The 27,994-nt window shown below is 42.3% G+C and overlaps 1 long non-coding RNA gene across 1 annotated transcript; it reads left to right on the top strand.

The window, feature by feature from the left end:
* The first annotated feature begins 17,402 nt into the window (after positions 1-17,402).
* On the top strand, positions 17,403-20,159 carry LOC145551320 (uncharacterized). The gene is made up of 2 exons (XR_014087131.1): positions 17,403-19,131; positions 19,233-20,159. It is a non-coding gene; the product is annotated as an uncharacterized LOC145551320 (long non-coding RNA).
* The last annotated feature ends 7,835 nt before the right edge of the window (positions 20,160-27,994 follow it).

Genomic DNA, 27,994 nt, shown 5'->3' with positions numbered 1-27,994 from the left:
ATTGCAACTAAAGGGGACGAGCCAACCATGGGTTGACGAACATGTTACCAACAACTTTATCAGTCTGGTTTCTATTTACTTTCCTGTTGGGATCAATAAAGTAGTTTTTTATTTTAATAATAATAGGTGCATTCAGTTTTTACTGATATTCAAGATCCAGTTGTCTACGTGTTAAATGGGGCACATCACTGGGTTGTCTTCTCAGTCTTCCACTATTGGATTTATTATCAAACTCCTCAGATTTTGGGTGACCATTTATGCTATTTTAGATTTCACAAAGTTTCTTTTTATGCTGAGGCTTTAGTGCCTTTACTAGTAAATTACTGTTATTTTAATCCCCATATTTCTCTGGTAATTAGGTTATTAACAAACTTCAACAAAAGAAGGAAGTACTTAAAGTTGACCTTTCTAAATTAAGACACCACTGTGAACACCATGGCAGATTCAAAATTGCTGTCTGAGACTTTGAGAAACCAGATTATAGCAGTTTCTGAGTCTGGAAAGAGACTTGAAGAGGCCTCAGAAAGATTTGAAATCACCCATTCGTCTTTATGGAAAATGGTTAACAAGTGTAGGAAATTCAATCAAACTCCCAACAAGTTCAGGTCTGCCACTTTGTCCTGAGAGCTGAGCGCCTGATGCAAAAAGAAGTCTCCAAACACGCTACAATGTCATTTGTTTCAATGTGAAAGTGTACAATATTTTATTGAGGGTTTACATAAAGGAACTATTTCTCTCCAATGCTTCAATTATGCTTCATTGTTGCTGCACCGTCTGCTCAAGCACTAATACTGTGTAACGTAATTTTCACCATGTGTACCTGCCCACTGTGCTACTGGTAGTCTGAAATGAATGATCTTACTTCTTTATTCTCATGGTCTTCTAGTAGATATGGCCTTAACCAGCAAAGTACTGCTCCCTGTGAGCCTTTAGTTAAAACTGCATATTTCTGAGTGGAACACACCTGTCTGTGAACACCAAGCAACTCATAAGAAGACAAAGAATAATTCATAAGGAAAAAACAAAACAAAACATGAAGACCAGACTATGAAACAGAATTCAGACAAAGATCAGAATTATTGGAGCTACAGCAGTCCCCTGCCTAGGCCAGCATTTGTGAATTCAACTATTCAGTTTTCACTGAGGAACGTCACTCCAAACTCCCCTATTGGTGGATATTTTCATACAGCAAATCTAAAATGTTTGAAAGAAAGAACAGCTTAGGAGGCTGAGATACCGAAGCACAATGCTACTTTATATATTATCTTCTGGCATTTACAAAGCAGCCAATCCAGGAGAGTCTCTTGTTTTCCTTGGTGCTGGTTGGCTGTGCCCCCAAGAGCCAGGGTAATGACAGGCTGATGTCAGAAGCTGGTTACAGGAAGTGTCTCACAAGTCACATCATACAAATCACTTTCTTTACTGTGAGAATTTATGATTGAAAACAGTTTTCCTCATTATAATGTTTATAGGTCACAAATTTTGGTGGCAGTAGAGTCATTGTGTTTAAATTATGTATTTGTGTTATGTAAGATGAATGTGCTTCTGCATGTTTCCCAATGTAAACCATGAAACCAAGCAGACAATAATCAGCTCTTTAAATTACACCTGCTCTTTTTGCATTTTTATTTGTTTAAATTAGTCAACATTTGTTGTAAAGACCAGGAATCGCCTCTGAAGGTTATTTACTTTTGCATGTTTTTATTTGAGATTCATGCAGATAGGTACCTAGCTGCACCATTAGCCTAGCTTACTGTAACCAACCTGCTAAATTTAACTGTTTTTTTTTTTGTTTTGTTTTGGCTAAAGTGTAAAAATAGATATACTCATGTTTTTTTTCTCTAGTTTTTTTTTGGTTTATGTGAAACTAGTCTGGCCACTTCTTTACCCACAGTGGTATTTGCACCATTATCACCACAATCCCCAGCACTCAGAAACAAAGCAGAGCTTCTGCAGTGCAGTGATGTTTTCCTTGAAAGTCAGGCAGGCAGGTAGTTACAGCCACAACTGCTGTGCCCTTCCCCACTACACACAGGCACAGACAAACCATGTACTGTGTGACACACACACACACACACAGATATGCACACACATAGCCTACACAACATTCCAATCAATTTTCCACACTCTTGAGTTTAGCATTCCAGGCTTGCATCTCCTCTCCTTTCACTGAACACAGGCAGCCTTGTACAGCAGTCTGCTGGTGTGTGTATCTGTTTGTGTGGATAAAAAGCTGTAGATGTTGTTATAGTAGAGGACCATGTTGAGCTCAGCTTCTGATCCATGACAGCCAACAAAGTGCTCTGTCCTCTCACCTCAAAACTGGACTCCTAAAAAATGTCTTGCAGAAATATTCATTTCCTAACCACAAACTTCAAAAGTAAACCTTATTTTCAGTGGACACCGCTAACATATAAATTAGTTCCACTAATGCTAAAGACCAACACAAATCAAATTATATCTTCTACACTTGAACACCAATTTAATGTTAACATTATATTCTGCCTGTTATATATAATGCCCTTCGATATTGTATTCATGTTTATATCTTGTTCTCTGTTGTCTTTTATTTTGATCTTGTTTCTAGAAAATTGTCAGTTTAGAACTTATTTTAAAAAATTAACTTAGGGGAAGCTAAGTGCGCAAAATGTTTCAAAAGTTAGCAAAAGTGCTAAACCACTAAGCAAAAAATAAATGTAAATAAACGTGCACATTATCGGATTAGTGAAAATGTACCCACCACTGCTATTTTTGAAGTTGAGGGAAAAATAAGGCAGCAATTTTCCGATTTTGCTTCTAAATTAAATTTTTAATTAAAATAAATATGAAAAAAAAAACACTTTTTATAAAAGTTACAAAGTCCAGCCTTTATTTTAAACACTACAAATAAAGTAAGGTTATATGGATGGAAGCAATTCAGAATCAAAGAAATGTCAACATAGCTTTATGCTTTCAGTCCGCTCCACATAAAAACACAGCTCTAAAAACCACAGTCATGTGAGAAATAAACATTCATTTGTCTGGAGAGGAAAATATAAAACTTGTATCTTGACACACAGCAGGGTATTGTCAGACATTCTGCAGCATGTTGTATGAACGCTGCTCATCAGCATGTACACTGTGCATGTAGCACAGAGAAAACCTGCTGTCCACACTAACACATCGCCTCCTCAGCTAAAGGAGCTCAGCTGGGCTTTGGAGATGTGTACAGTCGGCTACACATTTGACTACAGTTCAGGTAATTTCACGGCCCAGTGGTGCTGGTCCCAACCGTGCTGTGGTAGTATAGTCAGCGACATGTAAACATGTAAGTGGAAATGCTTCAGCAATCAGCAGGGACCACTGCAATGACCGCTTTATAAGAAACAGGCAACGGTTTCTAATGGTGCTGAAATCTTTGTAGAAATGGATAGAAATACTAACAGAAAGTTTGGAGAGAACTGATCCAACGACTGTGTCTCTGTGGGAAGAGGAATTGTCCTGTGATCAGAAGGTTGTAGGTTCAATTCCAGCTTCCTCCTGCTTCATGTCAATGTGCCCTTGGGCAAGGCACTTAACCCCAAATTGCCTACCGATCTGTGTATCGGTGTATAAATGTGTGAGTGTTTGTGAGTGCGAATGGGTGAATGTGACTCTAGTGTAAAGTGCTTTGAGTGGTCAAAATGATTGGAGAAAACTCTATATAAGTTCAGTCCATTTAACTGTGCATGGCTTACTTTCTCTTCCTCCACTGTCATTCCAACCTACAGGTAGGCAAGAATTGTAAAACAGAGCAGAAAATTGACATCATTGTTCACAACTTCTCCTGTTTGCTGATTTGATTTGCTCGGTTGAAATTTAACAATAGAGATACAGCTCAAAGGCAGAAATCTCACACGGAGCACTAAAGAGAAATGAGAAGCAAAGCAGAATCGAAGACTAAATTAGAAGTCCTCAGTTTTACTTTTTACAAATCGAGTTAATTGATGGAATTAAACCAGTCTTTCATTTAAATAGACTTGGCAGATTTGATGTCATAGGAAACTATATATTTGAAGCTGAAAATAATCTCTTTTTGTGGGAAGAGGTAGTCGTATTGAAATATTCTGCTATGTGGATGCATGTATGAACTGCCACAGAAACACTTGACCGGATGGCGTGTAGATGTGGGTTGTTGGAAACTGAAAGGGAAACTTATGCTGTCTGATTAATTTGGCTAATAATTATCTGACCAAACCTTTTCTGTTCCATTAACCAATGTGTTCTAGACTTCTGACAGACTGGCATAGGATGGATGGATGGATGGATGGATGGATGGATGGATGGATGGATGGATGGATGGATGGATGGATGGATGGATGGATGGATGGATGGATGGATGGATGGATGGTGCTTTCTTATCTACTGAATTGAATTATAGATGGATTTCTCTTCCTCGATTCTGACAGAATTCAATCGTATTTCAAGCAGGCTGTATTGAAATGAAATGGATTTGTTGGCATTTTTCTGTTGTGGTTTCATCTGGGCTTTTCTGTTACCAGAACTACAGAAAAACTGAAATGAACTTTGTTTTAAGTTTTTGCAATCAATAAATGTTTTGAGGAAAGTGTATAGGTGTTAGAATTACTTTGGAAGCATAATAAATGAAACACTGAGCAACATATTTGATGTGTATGATTTTGGTGATGACATTCATCAAAATGTAAGGATTAGTCATTTACTAACTACATGGTGTTTTCTTTATAACTTTGTAATTTTCTCTTTTTGTTATGTAAAGCACATTGAATCACCTTGCTGCTGAAATGTGCTATAAAAATAGACTTGATTGATTGGTTGATTAATTGACTGATTGATTGATTGACTAATGTATGGCCTACTGGAAGCAGTGGCACACACTGACTGTGTGCTTTAACAGGAAACAGAAAAAAGGAGGGTTATAGAAGTTTTATGAGTGAATCTTTAAAGAGACGTGTTCCCCTGGGTCAGCTTCTGTCTCAGCTGCTTAGTCTAGAAATCCATTCCAGTGGCGTACTGGAGGTGAGGATTAAGGAGACCCATTACAGCACATTAGAGCCTATTGGCTGCTTCCTGAAGGAAAGGATGTTCCTCTCACATTAGAATGCTCATCAGTGCTGACGTTCCCCGTATTCAGGGATTATATTGTAAGTGGACATTTTATAAAAATCTTCTCAGCGATCTCGTTTAGAAGTAAAGTGGTCCGCCACCATGGTGACAGGCGACTTCGCCTTGTCCCATACCACCCTAACCAGTTCTTCCATCACCGGCTCTCTGATAGCGAGGCTATTATTTCATATTCTTCAAATGCTTTAAAGGTTTCATGCTCTGCAGAGAGAGAAATTAAAATGTTTCACCCAAGTTCACTGACCTTCTCACTGGCTTTAAAAAAACAAACAAAAAAAACCCCCAACAATCCTGATTCATGGTTTCCTTCTCAAACTACTGGAACTGTAAGGACTGCAATGTTTAAAATAATTCTGTTAAAAAACATAGCATAAAATAATTAACTTCACAATTTAATGTTATTACTCTTGTTGATTGAGCTAAATCAGTATTGTTTGGATTAGAAGAAGGAACTGTCAGGGTCTGTTTGTCCTCCCCTTTTCCTAGTTTCTTAGTTTGTTTTCCTTAGTTTTATTTCCACCTGTCCCTGGAACCACCACTTCTCAAGACATCCAGCAGATGTCACCCATGCTCCACCCCTGAGAAGTGTCCTGGTTCAACCCGGACACACACCTGCAGCTGGTTTTAGAGGGCGTGGACCTGCGATATAAGCAGCAGCTACACTCCGTCTCACCGCCTGAGTGTTTGCCTACCACGGTAACCAGCGTTCCAGAAAGAGGCCTTCTGTGATTACTCTCGTCTAACCCTTGTTGTCTCCCTCGCCAGATTCTCCCGCCGTCTTCTAGTTGTTTCCCGGAAACCAGCTGCCCCCGCATTCGTGTAAGTCTGTCTCCCCGCTGTGGATCACCTCCCTCCTGTGTGATTTCCCGACGCTGCCGGTGTTCCCGGTCAGACGCCACTCCCTGTGTGTGTGTGCGTGATCTCCCCTCGTCGATCCCTCCCCGGGATTTCCCCTTCGGGACGCTACGGGCCAGGAGGCCCACGCCCGAACTTCCCGGAGGACCGCCTGGACGGATCAGGCTCCAGGCCGTGCCCGACATCAGAGCTAAGCATCGCTCGTCAACGGACACTCGGCTCGCGCTCCGCTTCGCCCCTAATACCTCCACGCCAAGTAAGCTCACCTCAGTCATTTCCTGGAGAAACTCCGCTGAGTTCTCGCTAACCCTGCTTTTTCCCGTTGGCAGTAGAAGAACCGGTCCGCCGATTCGGCTTCGCCACCAGCTCCCTGATCCTTCAATAAACATTATTGTTTCTGACTCGCTCTGTCTGACTGTGTTCTTGCATGTGGGTTCGCAACCTTAAAACCGACATGACAGAACACTCAGGCCAGTTCGGAACCTCAGCAGACGCTATCAGACGGGCGCTGTCCGAACAACACGCGCTAGTCCAGTCACATGACTCCGCATTACGGGAGTTAGCTAGTCGTCAAGCCGAGACTAACGATAAACTAACAGAATTAACCACTTTCCTACGGAATTCAGTTCAGCAGGCTCCCAGCTCTCAACCTTCCCCGACAGTGGCTCCGGATCCACCAGCCCGCTCCATGTTTTCGGACGTCCGACCCTCAGCGCCAGAGAAATTTTCAGGTGACGTCCGGAAGGTCAAGGGGTTTATTCTCCAATGCAATATCATCTTTAATCATTCACCGCAGAGTTTTTGCATGACAGTGCTAAGATTTCCTACGTGTTATCCCTGTTGACGGGCCGAGCCCTAGAGTGGGCCGAAGCCCGGTTTTCTTCAGCCTCTAACTATGGGTGTACCTTCCCCGAGTTTTTGAAGGAGTTACAGCAGGTGTTTTGTCAAGAGGCTGAGAAGACTTCAGCCTCCCGTGAACTACACGGATTGAAGCAAGGCCAGAAGACTGTGTCAGACTTTGCCATCGATTTTAGAATCTTGGCCGCTGCTTCAGGCTGGAACCCTGCTGCGCTTAAAAGCGCATTCTTTCATGGGTTAAATGAGCAGATAAAGGACCAACTGGCTACTCTAGATGAACCAGAGTCTCTGGATGAATTTATTAACTTGGCCATAAGATTAGACAACCGGATTCGGTCAAGGATGAGTGAGCGATCCCGCCGCACCGCCCTTCCGCGCTCCGCACAGGTCAGTAACCAGTCGACTGTCCAACCTCCACCCACCTTTCCCTCATCTACAGGACCAGAACCCATGCAACTGGGACACGCTAAGCTAACCCCAGAGGAGCGGCAGAGGAGGATGCGCTCCCGGCTTTGCCTTTACTGTGGTGAACCCAATCATGTAATCGCTAACTGTCCAATACGTTTAAACCCGCAGGTCCGGCAGTAAGGACGGGGAGACTGCCGGAGACTACAGCAGTAAGATCTCGCTTCATCATCCCTGTCTCCATAATCATTAACGAACCATATTCTTTATCAGCCCTCATTGACTCAGGGTGTGAACAGAACCTCATTAATTCAGACATCGTCGAGCAACTGTCTATTGAAATCGAGCCGCTTCCAGTTCCTCTCCGGGTATCAGCCCTCGACGGAGGGAACCTGCCACAGATCACCCATCAAACCAAGCCAGTGCGTCTACTCACTTCAGGTAATCACACAGAAGAGATTACTTTCCTCGTGTTTCCTGCCGCCAGTGCCTCCATCATCCTTGGTTCGACTGGTTATACAAGCACAACCCGCACATAGACTGGGCCGAGACCAAGATTGAGTCGTGGTCCACAAAGTGTCACAGTACCTGCCTTCATTCCGCCTTTCCAGTCGTCACTACGCCTACAGAGCCAGCTGAGATCGACCCATCTGACGTCTCCTCCATTCCCCGTGAGTACCATGATCTAGCTCCTGTTTTCAGTAAGGACAAAGCCCTGTCTCTGCCACCCCACAGACCGTATGACTGTGCCATCGATCTACTGCCTGGCGCCCCATTACCCAACAGTAAGCTATATAACATTTCTAGAGCAGAAAGGCAAACCATGGAGGAGTACATAAACAAGTCTCTAGCTGCAGGGATTATCCGCACCTCATCCTCTCCCCTCGGAGCAGGGTTCTTCTTCGTGGGGAAAAAGGATGGCTCTCTCCGGCCCTGTATTGACTACCGTGGACTCAACCAGATCACCATCAAGAATAAGTACCCGTTGCCATTATTATCCTCAGCCTTTGAGCCCGTCCAAGAAGCAACCATATTCACAAAACTAGATCTCAGGAACGCTTACCACCTCCTTCGCATAAGGGAGGGTGATGAGTGGAAGACGGCGTTTAAAACCCCCATGGGCCACTATGAATATTTGGTCATGCCGTTTGGGTTGTCTAACGCACCTGCTTTCTTCCAGGCCCTGGTGAACGACGTCCTGAGGATCTCATCAATGTCTTTGTGTTCGTCTACCTGGATGATATCCTGATATATTCCAAATCCCTCGCGGAGCACAAACAACATGTCCGTCTGGTTCTCCAACGCCTTCTGGAGAATAAGCTGTATGTAAAAGCGGAAAAGTGTGAGTTTCACCGCCCTTCAGTAACCTTCCTAGGGTACATCCTCGAAAGGGGACAGGTTAGAGCATCCGAGGACAAGATCAAGGCAGTACTCGACTGGCCTAAACCCGAAAACCGCAAACAACTACAGCGCTTTTTGGGGTTGCAAACTTCTACAGGAGGTTCATACGCAATTACAGTCAGACTGCTTCACCCCTCACCGCTCTCACTTCCAGCAAGAGAGAATACGTCTGGACCCCTCAAGCGGAGGCCGCCTTCGAGGAGCTCAAGTCCCGGTTTGCACACGCTCCCATTCTGGTCCAGCCTGACCCCAAGAAGCAATTCATTCTGGAAGTTGACGCCTCCGACACCGGGGTCGGCGCGGTTCTTTCCCAGATGTCTACCCACGACCATAAGCTCCATCCATGCGCCTTCTTTTCCCGTAGACTCTCACCAGCTGAGAGGAATTATGACGTGGGCGACAGAGAGCTTCTCGCGATTAAACTCGCCTTGGAGGAGTGGCGCCACTGGCTGGAGGGCGCCGAACACCCCGTACTGGTCTGGACCGATCACAAGAACCTGACATACTTGCAAGCAGCCAAGAAATCCAATCCCCGCCAGTCTCGTTGGTCTCTGTTCTTTTCTCGATTTAACCTATCTATCACATTTCGCCCAGGTTCAAGGAATGTTAAACCCGATGCTCTATCTCGAGTCTATTCCCCAGATGACGCTGAGGTGGTCCCAGCTCCCATCCTGCCTCCCAGTTGCACCGTGGGAATGGTCACCTGGGAGATCGAAGACATCGTCCATCAAGCTCAGCAAACAGAACCAGCCCCAGAGTCCTGCCCACCGGGTAAGGTGTATGTTCCGTCCTCTGTCCGATCCCGTTTTCTCCAGTGGATACACAATTCTAAGTTCTCAGGTCACCCCGGCGTTAGCCGCACGATTGGGCTAATAAACAGACGGTTTTGGTGGGCCTCCGTACACAAGGATGTCAAGGAGTTTGTTTCAGCCTGCCCAATCTGTGCCCGGAACAAGTCATCCAATCAACCCCCCGCAGGACTCCTACAACCACTACCCATACCTAAGCGCCCTTGGTCCCACGTGGCCATAGATTTCGTTACCGGACTCCCAACCAGTAAAGGTATGACCACCATCCTCACCATCGTCGACCGTTTCTCCAAGGCATGTCACCTTGTTCCCCTACGTAAGCTGCCCACGGCTGCCCAGACTGCCCTGTTATTAATTAAACATGTCTTTAAACTACATGGCATCCCGCAGGAAATCCTCTCGGATCGCGGCCCCCAGTTCATATCACAGGTCTGGCGTCAGTTCTGCTCGGCTCTGGGGGCTAAGGTATCCCTCACTTCTGGCTACCATCCACAAACCAATGGCCAGACAGAACGTATGAACCAAGAGCTAGAGACGACTCTGCGATGCCTGACCTCCACGAACCCCAACGATTGGGCCCAATACCTCCCATGGGTCGAGTATGCACATAACAGCCACATTTCTGCAGCCACAGGTCTCTCTCCGTTTGAAGTGGTCCTGGGTTACCAACCACCACTCCTCCCCTCTGACGAGGAGAACCTCTCGATCACGTCGGTACAACACCACATCTGACGAAGCCATAAGATTTGGAAGGACACTATCACTGCCCTCAACAACACCTCCGCTACCAATAAACGCCTGGCTGACCGTCGTAGAACCCCTGCACCTGCTTATATAGTGGGACAAAAGGTATGGTTGTCCACACACAACATTCCCCTCAAGTCTATGTCTAGAAAGTTGTCTCCAAGGTTCATTGGCCCCTTTGAAGTGCTGGCAGTCATTAGCCCCTCAGCTGTACGCCTCCGCCTTCCCCCGTCTCTGCGTGTCCACCCAACCTTCCACGTTTCCCAAATTAAGCCAGTGCTCTCCAGTGAACTTTGCCCTCCGGCCGAACCCCCTCCACCCGCCCGGGTCATCGATGGCCATCCGGCCTTCTCCGTCCGCCGGATTGTCGCCACTCGGCGACGAGGTCGGGGTCACCAGTTCCTTGTCGACTGGGAGGGTTATGGTCCTGAGGAACGTTCCGGGATCATTCATTTTAGACCCCTCCCTTATTAGAGACTTTAGGGACTCCCAGACCCCGTCCTCTGTTCGGCCGCCAGGTGGCGTCCGTTGAGGGGGGGGTACTGTCAGGGTCTGTTTGTCCTCCCCTTTTCCTAGTTTCTTAGTTTGTTTTCCTTAGTTTTATTTCCACCTGTCCCTGGAACCACCACTTCTCAAGACATCCAGCAGATGTCACCCATGCTCCACCCCTGAGAAGTGTCCTGGTTCAACCCGGACACACACCTGCAGCTGGTTTTAGAGGGCGTGGACCTGCGATATAAGCAGCAGCTACACTCCGTCTCACCGCCTGAGTGTTTGCCTACCACGGTAACCAGCGTTCCAGAAAGAGGCCTTCTGTGATTACTCTCGTCTAACCCTTGTTGTCTCCCTCGCCAGATTCTCCCGCCGTCTTCTAGTTGTTTCCCGGAAACCAGCTGCCCCCGCATTCGTGTAAGTCTGTCTCCCCGCTGTGGATCACCTCCCTCCTGTGTGATTTCCCGACGCTGCCGGTGTTCCCGGTCAGACGCCACTCCCTGTGTGTGTGTGCGTGATCTCCCCTCGTCGATCCCTCCCCGGGATTTCCCCTTCAGGACGCTACGGGCCAGGAGGCCCACGCCCGAACTTCCCGGAGGACCGCCTGGACGGATCAGGCTCCAGGCCGTGCCCGACATCAGAGCTAAGCATCGCTCGTCAACGGACACTCGGCTCGCGCTCCGCTTCGCCCCTAATACCTCCACGCCAAGTAAGCTCACCTCAGTCATTTCCTGGAGAAACTCCGCTGAGTTCTCGCTAACCCTGCTTTTTCCCGTTGGCAGTAGAAGAACCGGTCCGCCGATTCGGCTTCGCCACCAGCTCCCTGATCCTTCAATAAACATTATTGTTTCTGACTCACTCTGTCTGACTGTGTTCTTGCATGTGGGTTCGCAACCTTAAAACCGACATGACAGGAAGCAACAGAAAGTAATGGGTCAGCTCCAGGTAGGTTGTTTGCAACCAAATTAGACAATCTGGCAGGGTGAGAGGGTTTTACTGGACCGTGAGAACATAGTTCATCTTCTGACCCATTTTTCCCTTACAACTTTCTTCTTTATAAGACATAGAACCATGTGCTCAGCAGGAACATGCTCTGGAAGAGACTTTACGCTTTTGGTGGACCGTGAACATTTACTTAGCCATGAAAAAACTCAACATAACTCATGGGGTGCCATTTGTAAAGTTACACAGTAAAAAAACAGCAATATTGTGGTTTATTTAACTTGTAATAGAGAAAAAAAAAGGCCATTCCCTTTTCAATAAATTTTTCACCATGTTATCTATACATTTATAAATGTTCCAAACAAAATATTTATTTCACAAGTTAAATATTTAGCTGAAAGTAAATATCCAGCTAAATATTTAATTTGGAGCTAAATATTTAGTTTGGAAGCTAAACATTTTGCAGGCATTACCAATTTTGTTCACAATATTTGCCACTAAAGTGATTTCCAGCATTGCAGGTCAGAGTAAAAAAACATCATTTTTTGATCAGGTTTTGTTGTAGTACAGACTAAAAATACCTTAAACTTCCAATTTTCCCTCCTCATATTGTAAATGGCCTGTGCAGTAAATACCAATGAGAAACAGATTCAGTGAGAAGTGAGCAGATTCCTTTCCTCACCTCCTTTGTTCTCTATCTGCGCTGCGCCACCTGTTCTCTCTGTCTCTCACTGATTCCAGTGAAGAGGCTGCCATGACAGATCTTCTGTTTTCAGAGGAGAGGAGCTTAACTTGAGAGAGCTCTGCAAATCAAAGCATTCACACACACACACACACGCACACACACACAAATGCACACAAGCGTGCACACGCAGACATATAATTCCTTCTGGAGTAATGTGTGTGTGTGTGTGTGTGTGTGTGTGTGCACTTGCGTGTGTTTTAGCATTTCCGATGGTGTAAGACTCGTATTTTTAAAAAAATATATTGCAAAGACCCGCTGCTCCTGGTGGGTCCCAAAGCCAGGAGCCCCATCAGAAGAAGTGCTGTTTTTAGGTTGGAGATGTGTGTAATGTCACAGGGAAGGAAAGATGAGAAATGTCAGCATCAAACTGGAGCTGACAGTCTTTCCCCTGGCTCTCTCAACACATTACACACCCACAGAAAATATCTGTAGCAAAGAGGAAACTACTCCAGGTATTCAGGAGCTTCTCATTCTTTTACAGCCCAAGATCTGTTTCTGAGTCCATTCTGACTGAAGCATGTCGAGCCATAATACATTTTGTTATTGACTGACACAATTTCTCTCAATCTGAATTGTTTTAGATTTGACTTATTGAATGGCCCGATGCGTTGAAGCATCAATCTATTCATGTGATGTGATAAATAAATGATATGTGAGATCTGAACATTTTTAAAAATAATTGATCTGTGATGATCCATGGGTGTTTGAGTTTTGTGATTGTTTTCTGATCATTTCTGAGTGTTTTGTCATTTGGATTTTTCCATATGGAAATTTATTTTTGCTAGGTCGTGTTTTATTAGTTCATTCCTTTGTGTGAACCCTTTTCAGGAAGCGGCCCATTCCGCCACAGTGTTCCCTGTAGGGACTGGGTCTTGGGGGACATTTTGGAACCCAGATTGATCACCTCCTCACCTCCCCATCCTGACTTTACGTGATCGGTTAATTCTTGCATATGAAACTAATCTTATCCATCAATGTTTTCTACCACTACCACCACAAAGCTGCGTTCAACAGCAGTCTTCTTACTGTACCAAACTTTGCAACTTTTTTTTGCCACATTTAGTACAGAAACAAATCGGTGTAGGCAAGAAGCACTCAGGCTTTTCAAATATCGGCCAGAGAACTGCAGTGCACTCCTACTGGTATTTTGAAGGTTTGAAGCTGAGAAGCGGTGTGGCTTGGAGTGAGTTCAATGTGTCAACTGTGAACCAAGCTTGAGAGAGAACTGAAAGTTAAGGAGCGACCATGTAGAGACAGCAATAGGTCATGACAGGAGTCACTTTCTCTCCTCATCACCTTTTCAGCCCAGGTCCATTTTTCCAGCATTCACTCTCCCAATACTCCCATCACCTCTCTCTGGTTGCTCCCATGAAATCCTGTTTCTTTCCTGTTTATACCTTCCCAGCTTTCTTTCCTTATCCCTTTGTTTTTTGCTCTGCTTTGGCTCCATGTCTTCATGGTTTTGTTGTAAGTTTTTGGTCTTTTTTTTTTTTTTACTAAATCTACAAAATCTTCTCAGTGACTTCTGCCTCCTGCATTTGGGTCCTTCATCAATTCACACCTCATGACATTATTTTATCGTAAAGCAGTTTTTGATGAAAGAAGGCGGCAATGGACAGCAGCCATCAATCGTAGGACTGGCAGCCATCGTATTTGTGGATTTGCAGCAAACATTTTTTACAAGGTAAAAATATTAACGTTCATACACTTGACAAGTAAGTAATATTAATAAAATGCAATTAAGTATTCCATTATGGAGAAGGCCTTTGTGTATTAGTAACCACTGAGAGGATGCCCCTCCATCATGTAGCCTAGCATGTAGAAAAAAACTGGTAAGCATCCAGACTTTTTTACTGTTTTATGTTTGCTCCAATGTAAAGGGAAACGCTTTTTACAACATAGTGGAATAAATCAAGTGTCATGGCAGCCTTTTAGTGAGCAAAACAGAAATGGAGAACTTGATGTACTCACCAGTTCAGAGCTGGTGTTTGAAGTGGTAACTGGAAAGGTGCCGCTTCTGTTGTTTCTGATGTTAAAATGAGCATTCTTGTTTTGGCAGCTTTCCAACTTTCTGTCAGCCTCTCAGCATGCAGTGAGCAGACCCAGTACTGTATTTGTCCTCCGCAGACGTCGCTGTGGCAGTGAAAGTTGATCTTGACCTCTTTCCAGGCACCAGCTTTGGGCACAGGCCCAGGTTCTGGCAGAGAGCCTCTCTGCTGTTTGCAAGGCTAACGTTCTTGGTCTCAGTCTCCTCGTAACTTTGAGAAGTCAAGAAGTTTGATGGCTCAGTTCCATCTCTGAAAAAGTGTTTAAAAAGAATGATGTCAGCCTCTTGTCAGATTAATGTTTCTGTTTTTATCTCTTTTTCTGTGCTCCATTCATACATTCTTGTTGGCACAGGATGAAGGTTAACCGTCGACCAATGACAATATAGAAATCACTGTGGGCAGTTTTTGCAAAGAATGTCAGCATCATGACATAATCTCTGTCCACTTGAAAATTGATGTGGATTAAAGAACTTCAAGTTTGTGTGGTAAATTAACCATCTTTAAAGCAATCATTGTTATAATTATGCTGAATTTGTTAAATACAGATAAAAAGAAAAATAGCTGTGGTTTGTTTTGGACTTCAACAAGTTTGAAAATCTGGTTCAGTCAACCAGTGAGCCCTGTATGTTTCAGCCTGTGATGCTGGAGTTGTTTTTTAATATCTTTGTGGAAGAACTGGAGAAGTACAGACCCACTGAATAAATAACAATATTACTGAAAAACCCTTTAATTTTAGGATTTTATCACTAAGTGAAACATTAAATAGATTAATTACACAGACAATAGGTCATGAAAAAAAAACCTTTTGAAAAAGGTTATTTTCAAAAAGTACTTTTAATCTTACATATGAGTCTCTTTGGAACTCATTCTTAATTCTTAAATATGAATGTTCTATAAAATTTGTAATACACCACATAATGGAGGACTGGTAAATACGGCTAATGCTAATGCTTGCATAGACGTATTTGTACTTTTAAATGTGTATTTATGTTTTTATCTGTCATGTTGAAAAGTTTTACTTATGTTCTGTATGGCTGTAGAAAAAGCACAGCGCTATAGTGATAGCACCGCTAGGCTGTAGGGTTTTGCATAGGGTTCTGTATAGGCTCTGGGGTTCTGGATAATCTGATCAGAAAAACTGCACAGATGCTGGCCAGATTTTATTTTCAATTAGCAACTAAAAATCAGACTGGGATCTGCAAAACAATCGCCGAGCAATCCACCAATGATTCATCATGATGGAAAATAAAACAGACCGATGACGGGTCAGCATTAGCCCTCTGTGTGGGTATCATGACTTCAAGTGTCTTGTAGCAAAGTCAGAACAGATTCGATTCTGGATTCTTGGAGTGGTTTTGTGTACAACAGTGAGTTATATGTCAGAATTAGGTTCTGAAGACAATCATTATCCTATTCAGTTTCAGCATGGTGGAAACCAGCTGTCTTCTGCAGGCTTGCATGCAGGAATAGATAACAGACAGATGGATGGACTGTTTGATCCTCATAATCAGTCATACTGTGGGTCAAACATGTAAGTCTGAATCCCTGCATCAGGTAACCTGGGTCTTCCCTTTGAAATGCAGCATTTAGGTAAAATTCTGCAAATTAAATGTATTCTCTTTGTATCCTGCTATTTGTAAACTCTAATTGTGCAGAACAGGCCTCAACAATACATCATGAGAACAGCAGGTCTTCTGTTGATGTAAAAGACCTACTAAAAAATCTGTGATAACAAGAACAAATTGTGAACACTGTGTAATATTTCAATATGCTGCAGCCCTCAAGCACAAGCCAAGTATTTGTGTAAGAGAGAGAGTATTGTTATGTTGCTTTGGGTTTTGAGTTTGTCATTGGTGAGATTTGCTGCCTGGATACAGCTGAACCAATGACAGACTTCCTGAGTTTCCTTGGCAACACTATCAACTTTTACTGTGAATGAGGAATGATTTTACAAAGATAGAAAACGTGCTAAGTACAAACACTGAACATCCAGTTCCTTCCTTTGTGTCTCTGGTGTTTGGCCTGAAAATGTTTGAATGAAAAGCAGCGAGAGACGGAGCGTGTTCCAGAAACCTCAGCAATTCAACATGAAGTACCCGCTTTTAAAAATGTTTGACCTTGAAATGATTGTTTGAATGTTTAAAGCTGGCCTGTTGGCGCAGTGTGGGAACTTTTTGACATGCTTTAGCGTTGCCTAATCCCACTGCGGTTTCTTATTGAGCACCCTGGATGGTAGACGGGAAGGAAGCAGGAAGCAACTGTCAGCAGAACAGAGACTTATCACAACTGGTCACATCTGTTGAGTAAAAACGGCAATAAAATCAGCAATTTATGTGCTGCCTAAGATAGACACTGATGAAGTTTCTTCTAATCGGGAAGTTTCATTTTGCCCGTTAGTCAAACCATTTCCACTAATCTGGTCCAGACTGGAGCTGTATGGCTTAAAAAGAGTGAACTTAGATCAAATCCAGTACAAATCCAGTACTTAAAGCAATTTAAAATTTAAATTATGCCAGTATGAAATAGGAATTCTGACTACAGTATTATTTATGATCTCTGTGTGAGCACAAACAGAACATGTTTTCTGAAAAAGAAGGGGTTACTGAGTGTAGACATAGTGTAGACACAACAAGAAAGAGCTTTTGTATTTCAATTATGGAACAAGTTAAATGAGGAGTTTAAAAAAGTACCAATTTAATACAATTTAAAAGGAAATATAAGGAGGTCATTTTCACAAGATATAGAGATATGGGTGAGAGATAGCACTAATTTGTATATGTAAGTTGAGGCTAATGCATATGAGTGGATGTGGATGTATGGATGTATATAAACATGTAAATCCAGATAAAATGAAAAATTTATGTTTTTTTACTTTTTTATCTGATTGAATAATGAGTCCATCTGAATGAGTTTATGGGGTAGGAGTTCATAGGTTTCTTACTTCTTCCTACTCCTTCTCAAGCATGTTAGGATTATTGTGTGTTATTTTATACTTCCTGGAGAGGAAGCCATAGCTGAAAAATAAATAATTACCTTTGATTCTGCTTCTTCCCGTTTTAACCCACTGATTATTTAACAAGAACTCAGTTTGTTATTTGCTCAGTTCTTCACCTTCACATGCATCTGTCAAGTAAGAGCCCCAGGATAGTGGAGAAAAAGAGCTTCGGGCTTCTCCAGCTGATCATGCTCTATGTTCAGAAGGTAAAGCCAACAGTTATAAATGTATGGAAGATGTCAGTCTATGGGTCATGTTAATGCTCCGATTGATTTGTTTCAGTTTCTGCTGTAGTATAGAGATATACTGTACTGTACTGGATCATATTCATTAGAAGGTCTAATGTTTTAACATATTTAAACAATTTCACACTGTTTATTTTTTTACTGAAAGCTTGTTGTGCTGTTTACTTCTAGCTTATATAAGTTTCTGTGCAAATTTTGTTCTTGATGAATGCTGGCAACCTTGAGTGTTAGACAATGCCTTCACTGGCATTCTTTTATTTTGAAACAATACTCTGGGATGTAAACAAAAGTTTCAACAAATATCAAACCTTCATACGATCATGTACCACAAACACTCTGTGTTTGATGAGGTGATCCACCACAGTAAGTAAGTGATTATCTATGTGTCCTGGTGTATCACTGCTCAGTTAGACTAAATGTACAGTTGAAACCAGAAGTTTACATACAATAGAGACACACACACCTTTACTCCTCTCTTTCTGAAGTTAAAGCAGATCAAAATTCTCTTGATTTAGGTCTGATAGAATGACCAAAATTATTTCTATTTCCTAAATGCCACCATAATGAGAGCGAGGGAATGTCATTATTTATTTATTTCTTGAAAATCATAAGTTTACATTTATTTAAATATTTTGTAGCATTAAATTTGAACTTTAAATTTTTGGGTCAGACAGTGAAAGCCAGTGGGAACTCAGCCAGGAGTTTCAGCTTCCTGGCTGATGTCTTTATATTTATTTAATACTTATGGATTCATATGAAGCACATTGATCCAGTGATGTTTAAACAAACAGCAAAAAGTTTGGAAGCTTGGAAACTACAGCTCTGAGGAGGAGCTGCGTCTTGAAGGCAGGGCTATGTCCACAGCTGAATGGTTGCCACGGGAGATTAAAAGTTCTCTCAAATGTGTATGAAAACATCAAAGCAACACTCCAGGTACGTTTTTGATGAGGGAATAACATAACATGACGTAAATCTCAAAAAAAGCATAGATTTGACATAATCCTAAACAAACCGTTCTCTCTCAACTGATTTTAATTCAAGTTTGCAAGCAGAACTATCTGACTGCTTGACTCTTGTTCTGAACTAAAATGGATTAGCACTACACTTCAGCTAAATATGAATGCAAGAAAATGTAGCATTGAGATTTTTAATCTTGGAGAGTGCAGTGCGTTTGCTGAACCTGAATCTGCTTCTTTCAGTCACGTCTGAAGAAGAGAAGGGAGAGTTTGGGGATGTAGGCAGATGGCAAACACTTTCCTGCTGTACGGAACCATGGCAGACTGCAGAGCACTGCTGCTCTCTGCTTGACAAGACTGAGCAGGCATACTATGTGTGTGTGCGTGTGTGTGTGTGTGAGGAGCTCTCAGTGAATGTAGGTGAAAGGGCTTTGCTGTCAAAGCCAGGCAATGCAGAGCCCAGCAGAGCAGAGTGGAGCGGTGGAGAGGCGGATCGATGTGGGAGGAAGGAGGAGGTGAGACACTGAAGCCACTTGATTAACTTTTGAAACAATGGCTACAGTTTTGTATTCTGTCTCATGCAGCCATCTTTCAGTGTCGTGTCTTGGCCTTGCAGGGAAGTTGGGAGAGAAGAAGAGCGGCTGGGGTCAGTTCAGACTCAAACTGGCCACCTGAGTCTGTCCAAACAGGAAATGTGTGTATTTTAGTGGAGCTGTATTGTTCAGTTATTATTATGAGTGGATGTCTTCAATAGATATAAATTCTAGGGTCTAATGATGCAAGGTAAAGAAGAAATCTGGTCAACTACTTACATTATTGCTATGGAGATCTTAATTTTTATGGGGTCAACTATCATCACGCATACAGACTACTGTCCTTTTTGATTATGCATATTGTGGTATAAGTTGAATTCTTTTCTGTTCTGGACCAGCCATGTACAATTATTGGCAGTTTGTTTTCTCCTTACTTCAGACTGTAGTTATTTTCACACAAATGCATCGTAGAAAGAGAGTAGAAACATCAGCAAGGCCTAGTTCAAGTACAGAGGTCTTCTTCAAAACTGCAACAGAGAGGTGGGAAGTTTTGGATGAACTAAATAACGGGGCTCTAGAAATGGTGAAAGCTGTGATTCCATAGTGCCGTCCTGCTGTTGGAGCTTATTACTTTAGATCAACATTTAGCTGTATACTTTTAATATCAGAGCAAGACCTAAGGAAACTCCTCTTAATTTACAAATGTAGAATAAATTTAGAAAGTATATAATCTACCTAACAACCCTGAACAAGAATCAAGCATGTAGATCCAACATTTAGTTTTATTAGAAGAATCCAGAGAAACCCGTATTAGTTTATGAATTTTGGACTACTACTTTTTATTCTTATTAAACATGGGCAACCAGTATGTAGTTGTAGTTTTATACTTTTACCTTTTGTCTTTATTTTGGTTTTGTTGTTTTGTTTGTATTTCCTTCTAACTCATGTAAAGCACTTTGGACTTCCTTGTTGCTGAAAATGTGCTATATAAATAAAATGATCCTACCTTACCTTTGGGCCTCCCCAAACTTATTCAAGTCTCCTGCATATACAAACATCAGATAGTGGAAGCAGACTAGTTGAAGCATTATATCAGTATTGCTGTCTGAACGCATTTCTGCATACAACACGGCAACAAACCTCAGACCAATCACACAGTGTAGTTCCAGCAGGGCTTGGTGTGAAGAAGGGGCGGCAGTTTTTATCTGCATCATTACACATTACCTCATCTATGGTCATGAGCTTTGGGTCATGACCGAAAGAACGAGATCACGGGTACAAGCGGCCGAAATGGGCTTCCTCTGCAGGGTGGCTGGGCTCTCCCTTAGAGATAGGGTGAGAAGCTCGGTCATCCGGGAGGGACTCGGAGTAGAGCCGCTGCTCCTCCACGTCGAGAGGAGCCAGTTGAGGTGGCTCGGGCATCTGGTAAGGATGCCTCCTGGACACCTCCCTGGTGAGGTGTTCCGGGCACGTCCCACCGGGAGGAGGCCTCGGGGAAGACCCAGGACACGCTGGAGGGATTACGTCTCTCGGCTGGCCTGGGAACGCCTTGGAATTCCCCCGGAGGAGCTGGAAGAAGTGGCTGGGGAGAGGGAAGTCTGGGCCTCCCTTCTGAAGCTGCTGCCCCCGCGACCCGACCCCGGATAAGCGGGGAAATGGATGGATGGATGGATTACACATAATGTTCATTATTCTTTTTAAGTCATTCTGATTTATTATCGATCTTTACATAATCAGAACTATTGTTTTCCCTCTTAATTTATATGTACAAAACCCTCTGCCCCCTTTAACTATATCTTTTTAAATTCCATTTAAAGTCTCCACATATTTCAGTTTATTGTTCCTTTCTCTTCACCCACATCTTATCATTTGCATCAATATACAGATGATGCACTGGTGCATATTTCTGTTTCCACTGGTCTCAGGTCCGTTTGCAACATGTATTTGTGGTAGCAACTGACGGATCCTCGGCCGTTTCAGCAACAGAACAGACACAAAACCGAAACACTTGTGGTTAACACAAAACGTCCGAGGCTGAACGTGTGTTCCAACTTGACACTGGTTCCTCTGAAGACATTCGGAGCATGTTGGCAATCAAGGAAACATCTTGACTAACCTCCGTTTTGAAAAATTACTTTTCAAGAATCATGTCTCTCCTGGCATGCAGGCATGTTAAATATGCAAACGCTCTGTGTTTATGGTGCCTGGCTTCAAGAAGGATACACACACACACTACAGTCGGACAAAATGACACAATGTACCTTGTTCTTCTGTGCTTGTGTAAAGTAAACGCTGTCAGAGAAATCAAAAAAGATCAAATCAACATAATTCATCCACAGCACAGCTGCAGAAAGACAGACTTCAAATAACCCAAATACCGTATTTTCCGCACTATAAGGCGCACTGGATTATAAGGCGCACCTTAAATGAATGGTCTATTTCAAAACTTTTTTCATATATAAGGCGCATAGAATAGACGCTACAGTTAAGGTTTCCACCGGCGACGTGATTTGGACCATACTCTACAAATGTGGATATGTAATAATAAAGAAGTGGTCCCAGAGTACTTTATATACTAGGCTGCCCCAGTCATTGTTTCACTCACGGTGTTGGTGTTGCGATATTGTGCCCAACTGCTTTCTGGGTAACACAGACCAACCGACACGCTGCCGCCGCAGTCTCTGCCTCTCTTCTCCCGCCCCCCTGGCTTTAAATGTATAGGGGCTGGTCCCTTGGTAACCCTAGTCGAAGCACCCTGGATGAATATCTAAAGCCACTTTGTTGACATAAAGAACGTCAACAAAACAGTCCGACTCCGGTCAGCGAGGAGAGCCTTCCGCGACTGGGCCGGGGCGTGGCCGGACGATGGTCACCCTTCTCCGTTTGCGCACAGCATGTTCATGGAGAACCTGGTGCTAAATGACCTGCAGACGACATGATTATCAGGTCGGTAGGTAGAGAAGTCAGTCAAACTTTATTAACAAACCAGCGTTCTGACAACTATCCCAGCATGCACTGCGAGCTTCTTTTTCTACGGGTGAAAATGAAGTCGGCGGCTGCTTATCGCATAGACATAATATAAGGATAGACGCCTCATGGACCACTCTCGCCTATTGTCGCTGACGAGATTTAAGGCGGCCATCTTGGAGCGGTACACCACTCCACTCAGCGTTATGTGTTTAGCAGGCAAAATAACGTATCAGCGCATTTAATCGATCATAACACGCTTTTTTGTTACTGGAAACCATATTCAAACATCTATCAAAGCTACATTAAAGCGATGTAAGACGCTGGTTCTGCTCTCGCTGTTGAACCGCTGCTACGCGCTACAGGTAGTAATATTTCACAGACTGAGCGCCGCTTCTGCTCCACCTGGTAGTGACTCTCACACCGAACCTCTGTTTAAAGCTGCAGCATCTAACCTAAAAAAATACATTTTACATACGTATTAAAACTTTTGCTGTCCTAACATGAGACAGATAATCTCTAAAAAAATAATCAATCTCCTCCCTGCTCTGCATAATTATTCCGCTCAGTCAGAAACGGCCAATCAGAACTAGCAGTAATCAGTTAGCCGCCATGCTAACAGGAAGTTTTCATTCAGTAACTCAGGATTGTTTATTGTAATGGAACCTGTATTTGCCTTTGAATGTTAAGTTTTATACTTGAATTTTTTGGCAATGTTGAGAGGTTTTATTTTGGCTCTTTGCATTATTTAGCCTTTTCATAGCCTTCATATGTTATCAGTCTGTTAAAGATAGTACTATCAATTAGGGCTGTTGTAAACGATTATTTTAGTAATCGAGTAATCTATAGATTTTTCTTACGATTAATCGAGTAATCGGATAAAAACAATTATGAAATAAAATATCGGTAAATCTTCCATAACACCAGTGTTACTATCGGATATCAACATCAGTCTATTTTTTTGACATTTGAGCTTCCCTACCAGTTACTTTTTTGTAGACCGGGGGAGTAATACTGGATATTTACAGCTCCTCCGTTCAGAAACTCATCTACCAGCCATGTTCCGCCTCCCGTTTGTTCAGACCGGGATGATATAAGTTTATTGTGCGGTTCGTCCGTAAAGCTGCTCTTACCCTGTAAGCATCAACCCTCAGCCGCCCGCCGTGTTCAGTCTCTCCGCTCACCTGTATAAATCCTCCTCAGCTTCTTCCCGCCGTTCAACCAGCAGCTCCGGAGCAGAAAGGCTGCCGAATTCCCGGCATCGCGCCGGTCATTTTAAGGATGTTTATTGGTCCCACAAAAACGATGAAAACCCGGAATTATCACCAATCAGTAAAATCACCACGGGCCGAACTTGAAGATTGGACGTTATGCCGCTAACACGTAGCTTCCGTCAACAACTCAGAGGCGGAAGTCAGAGCTCCGCGCAACGCAAATAATGTTCCGGCTGAAACACGGTGCGCTAAATGATAAAACATAAATTAACGAAGCTTCGAGGCAGGTCAATTTTCCTCGAGGAATTTTAATAATCGAGGTACTCGAATCACTCGAGGAATTGTTTCAGCCCTACTATCAATAGCAGTACAATTTGCAGAATGCCTGTTTTGTTTAGTTTTCTTCTTGGAAAAAGTTATTAAAAACAAGTTTGTGTCTAAATTAAGGTGAATTCATGGTTCCTTTTTCCACATAATGTAACCGGTAGTGTTTATGAACAAAAAAAATTAATAATTATGTGATCGGCACCGGTGATCGGTATCGGTGATCGGCCCTCATGGGTAATCGGTATTGGTATAGGCAGGAAATAATCTGATCGGCACATCTCTAATGTATATACATATATATATATATATATATATATATATATATATATATATATATATATATATATATATATATATATATATATGTGTTTCTCAGCCGACGAGTTCTAGCTTCAGAGTGATTCAGCAGCTGAGACTGAGTCCAAAATCCGATGTGAGATTCATCCGTGCTGCAGTGAATCTGTCTGTCTTTAAAAGATATCTCTCTTCTTCCTCACATTGTGTCTTTATAAAACTTTCAAAACAAAAACGGAAGATTTAGGATATATCTTACTAGTGAAAGAATTACATATAAATAATAGTCTTTACCACCTGTGCAAACTTTGCTGGTGAATGTTATAACACATAATATAAGTTTTATAATATGTGTTACATTGTTTCATTTCTAATATAAGCTCTTGTGTCAGATAATCTAAGTCAATGTTAGAGAATAATAAATTTTTTTAGATTTACAGAATCTCAGTTAGCCTTCATAGCGGGGCTGAATCCCGTATTACACCAAGCACTGTAGCTAATATTAGCTGGTATCTCACCGGTGGACATAAATACAGTAAAGTAATATTCCAATCACAATATATACACAATAATATGTCCATGCTACTTGTGAAATGTTGTCTGTGGAGCCCTCACATCAATAGTCCATCAATCAGAACAACAATATCCCTCAGTGCTGAGGCATCTTCTGCTGTTTTGATTGAGCAAAGTAGGAGGGTATACTGCTCCAAGATGGCCGCCGTATTTCCTGTGCCGGAGCAGCAAATGCGGGGTCTACTCTTATGTCTATGGCTTCCCGTAGTTGCTAGACCTGTTGTGGCTCAATATTGGTCCATATATAAGGTGCACCGGATTATAAGTCGGCTTTGGAGGAAATTGAAGGTTTTTAGGTGCGCCCTATAGTGCGGAAAATACGGTACTTTCCTAAGACAGCTTTAGAAAAGTCTTTGGTTATATAATACAAAGCTGTTTGGGCTGCAGGAGATGTTCGCTGTTCACCAGGGAGAGATCTGCTTCCTGTGCTTAACAAGACTGAGCTATAAAAAGACAAAGATTCAGCCTGCCAGTGTGTATGTTTGTGTGGGAACCTGCATGAGCTGCCTGCAGGCACAAACCTGGGAAGGACAATCAACATTTCCAGGCAGCTGAGAACTGGTAGGGCGAAGGTGTGAGGGAGGTGCAGCCGAGAGACGGTAGAAAAATGAATCAGGGTACATGTGAGCGCTTGGCTAGGTCAGATAATGAATTGCTGGGAGAGGGTGGGAGCCGGGGGCGCAGAGGAGTAAGGTTGAGGTTACTTCAGGCCAAACTGTCCTCAAGGGACCAACAGAGCAGCTAAACAAAGCAGGCAAACAGGAAGATCAAAGGATCACAAAATTATTCTTTCCGAGTAAACCGTTTTCCCACAAACACTACAGAGCTGGAACTCTGCAGATGTTACCTGACAGAGTAAGCTTGTGTGCTCATCCTTTCTTTAAACATACAAAAATATGCAGCAGGTGCTGTATTTTAGTAATCTGGTTTTACCAAACTCTAGTTTGTTTCGAGAAGTGTGAATGTGTGCAAGACCCTACAATCCCAATGTCTTGGGTCATTGGGATGAGAACGCCAAACAGACCGGAGAGCGCTCCAAAAAGGAGGAGGTGGATTACAGCACAGGGCATTCTGGGTAAATACAACCCAAACTAACATGTGAGTCTAACGCTAATAGGATAAATGACCCGTGACCTTTTACCAGAGGATGCGATCCGGTGACACTTTGTGTTCAGTTACCTGCTTTCCAACAAACTCACAGAAACCGTCGACCTTCGACTGGAATTGTGCTGGTAGATTTGGACCCAGCGATGTTCGTGCTGCGGCGCTCCAATGGAGGGGCGGTTATACTGTTTGTGTTGCACTGAAGTGGTAACATCAAGAAAAAAAACTGCCTGCACAGTTTTTTAAATATTAATCTCCCAGGCAACTACAAGGGTATGGAGGGTATGAATTAACATTTAATGCATTAATCAGGAAGAGGAAAACAAGACTGAAGTCACACCTGACTGCAAGATGCATGAGTAGAAAAACTACAAAAAAAAGAGAAGTGTGACATATTGTCTGAAAAACAGTTTATAGAATTTAGAGAGCGTGACGATAAGTCACATCATGCACGTTTACATAAGAGTTAGACATTGATCCAGCTGAATGTGTCATGGTTTTGTTAAGATGTCTGACCCACATGCACAGATGCTCTCAGAAGAATAATAAGATTTAAAAAGTGAATCCAGGGTGATTGCTCTGAGTAGTGGTTAGAGAAAGAGGATCCTGATGTTTCCTGGGACTAGGTTGGTGCTTTGGAAACTTTGGAAGATAAAACGGTTGAACAAGGATGGTTGTTACCAAGACGTTCAGGCTGCTAGCCGTGAAGATGAGGACCCTGGATTATGATGACTGAAGGATTTTCCAGCTGAGGCATAACCAGGGGTTTGTTCAGGAGGGAGAATCACACTTGGAGTCAAATGAGAGATACTCAGGAGCTCAGGGAAATCAAGCTCAGAGGTTCCTAAAAGAACACAGATTTTAAGTAAGAGCCATAACATGCCCCTTCCTTAAAAGGGACATGTTCTGCAAAAGCCACTAGGGGTAGTGAAGTGTTTTCTATGTCAAGGCTTCGCAGCGCATGTTGAGTAACCCAGGAAGATTTTCAAGGCTTGTGTTGATGGAGGTTGTGACGTTTGAAGCCTCTGAAGGTGACTGATTCAGGAACTGGTTTGTCAGTTTGCTTGCGGATTAAAATAAATGGCACCAAAATGCTGCTGTTTCACCATCACATTTTCTTATTTTATGATTTTATTGTGTGCATGAGAAACAACTGAAAAACAGTGCTGAATGCTATTATTTTATGAGAGTAACAATTGAAATGATGTTCTGAGTCTCATTTGTAAGAACTTTCTTGCCATCTTGTTTGACTCTTGTTGCCTAACTCCAATCTTTGAGTTAAGTTGGAGTTAGAAACACCAACTTTGAGGCAGTTGGTGTTTCTAACTCAGGTTCTGTTGGAGAGAAAGGTTTTTTTCACCATCACAAACTCTTTGTTGTAAGTAACAGAAAATGATGATTGTTGTGACTTAGCAAAAGTTAATTACTCGGGTTTTTAAAGAGAGTGGAAAATATCTCTGCATAATAGGGAGGCTTCCCCATCTTCAGTGGATGGATGAGAATGGTACACTGCAAAAACTGAAATCTTAGTAAGATTAAATATCTTAAATTAAGGAGATTTTTCTTGTTTTCTTTCTGTCAAGATAATTTTTCTCACCAAGAGGGATTTATGTAAGAATATTTTTCTTATTTTAAGTGTTTTTGTACTTAATTATCTCAGTAAGATATAAAAGCTTAATGTTAAGAAAATATTACTTATTATGAGTAAATATGTGCTAGAATCTAGAATATCAATATTTACCAATCAAACTTCAAGTCTAGAACTTATTTTATATAAGTAAAAATTTCTTATTTCAAGCACAGAAAGCGAAATCACATACTTAATTAAATGTATTCAGATAATTAAAACAGACTATGTCCAAATGGAATCCTTTGTGTTATTGACAATGAAAAATTAAAAAAACCCATGAACTTATATTCTTGTATAAGTTGGCAGAGTGTACAGGAAATTATAATTTAATATTTAAACGATTGACATTTAACACAACAATTTCAGAAACAATATCAGTTTATATATCAAGATAATTCTTGGCATGTTTCCATCTGCTAAGGACCTTCTTAATTTGATCTTCTTGATGCAAGATGTGGGACCTCTTACTGACATGTCATGAAATTTCTATTGATGTGTGATTTGAAATGGCTGGTATTCCACACAATGAGATTAGAATCAACAATATTGATTAGCTCAATGTCATGATAAATATTTTAACTTTTGGTTTATATTTCAAATTCTTACTTTATAAGTTACTAATATTAGTTTGAACAATATTTTATTCATCATGTTTGTAACCCCTTTTATGACATCATACAATCCACATGGGAAAGCGCCCAAAATGTCAGTGAGATAGTATTAATGTTCGATACAA

This window comes from Poecilia reticulata, chromosome 4 (genome assembly GCF_904066995.2).
Source record: "Poecilia reticulata chromosome 4, P_reticulata-male-v2, whole genome shotgun sequence".
NCBI classification, from domain to species: Eukaryota; Metazoa; Chordata; class Actinopteri; order Cyprinodontiformes; family Poeciliidae; genus Poecilia; species Poecilia reticulata.
This window is presented reverse-complemented; position numbering and strand designations above follow the sequence as displayed.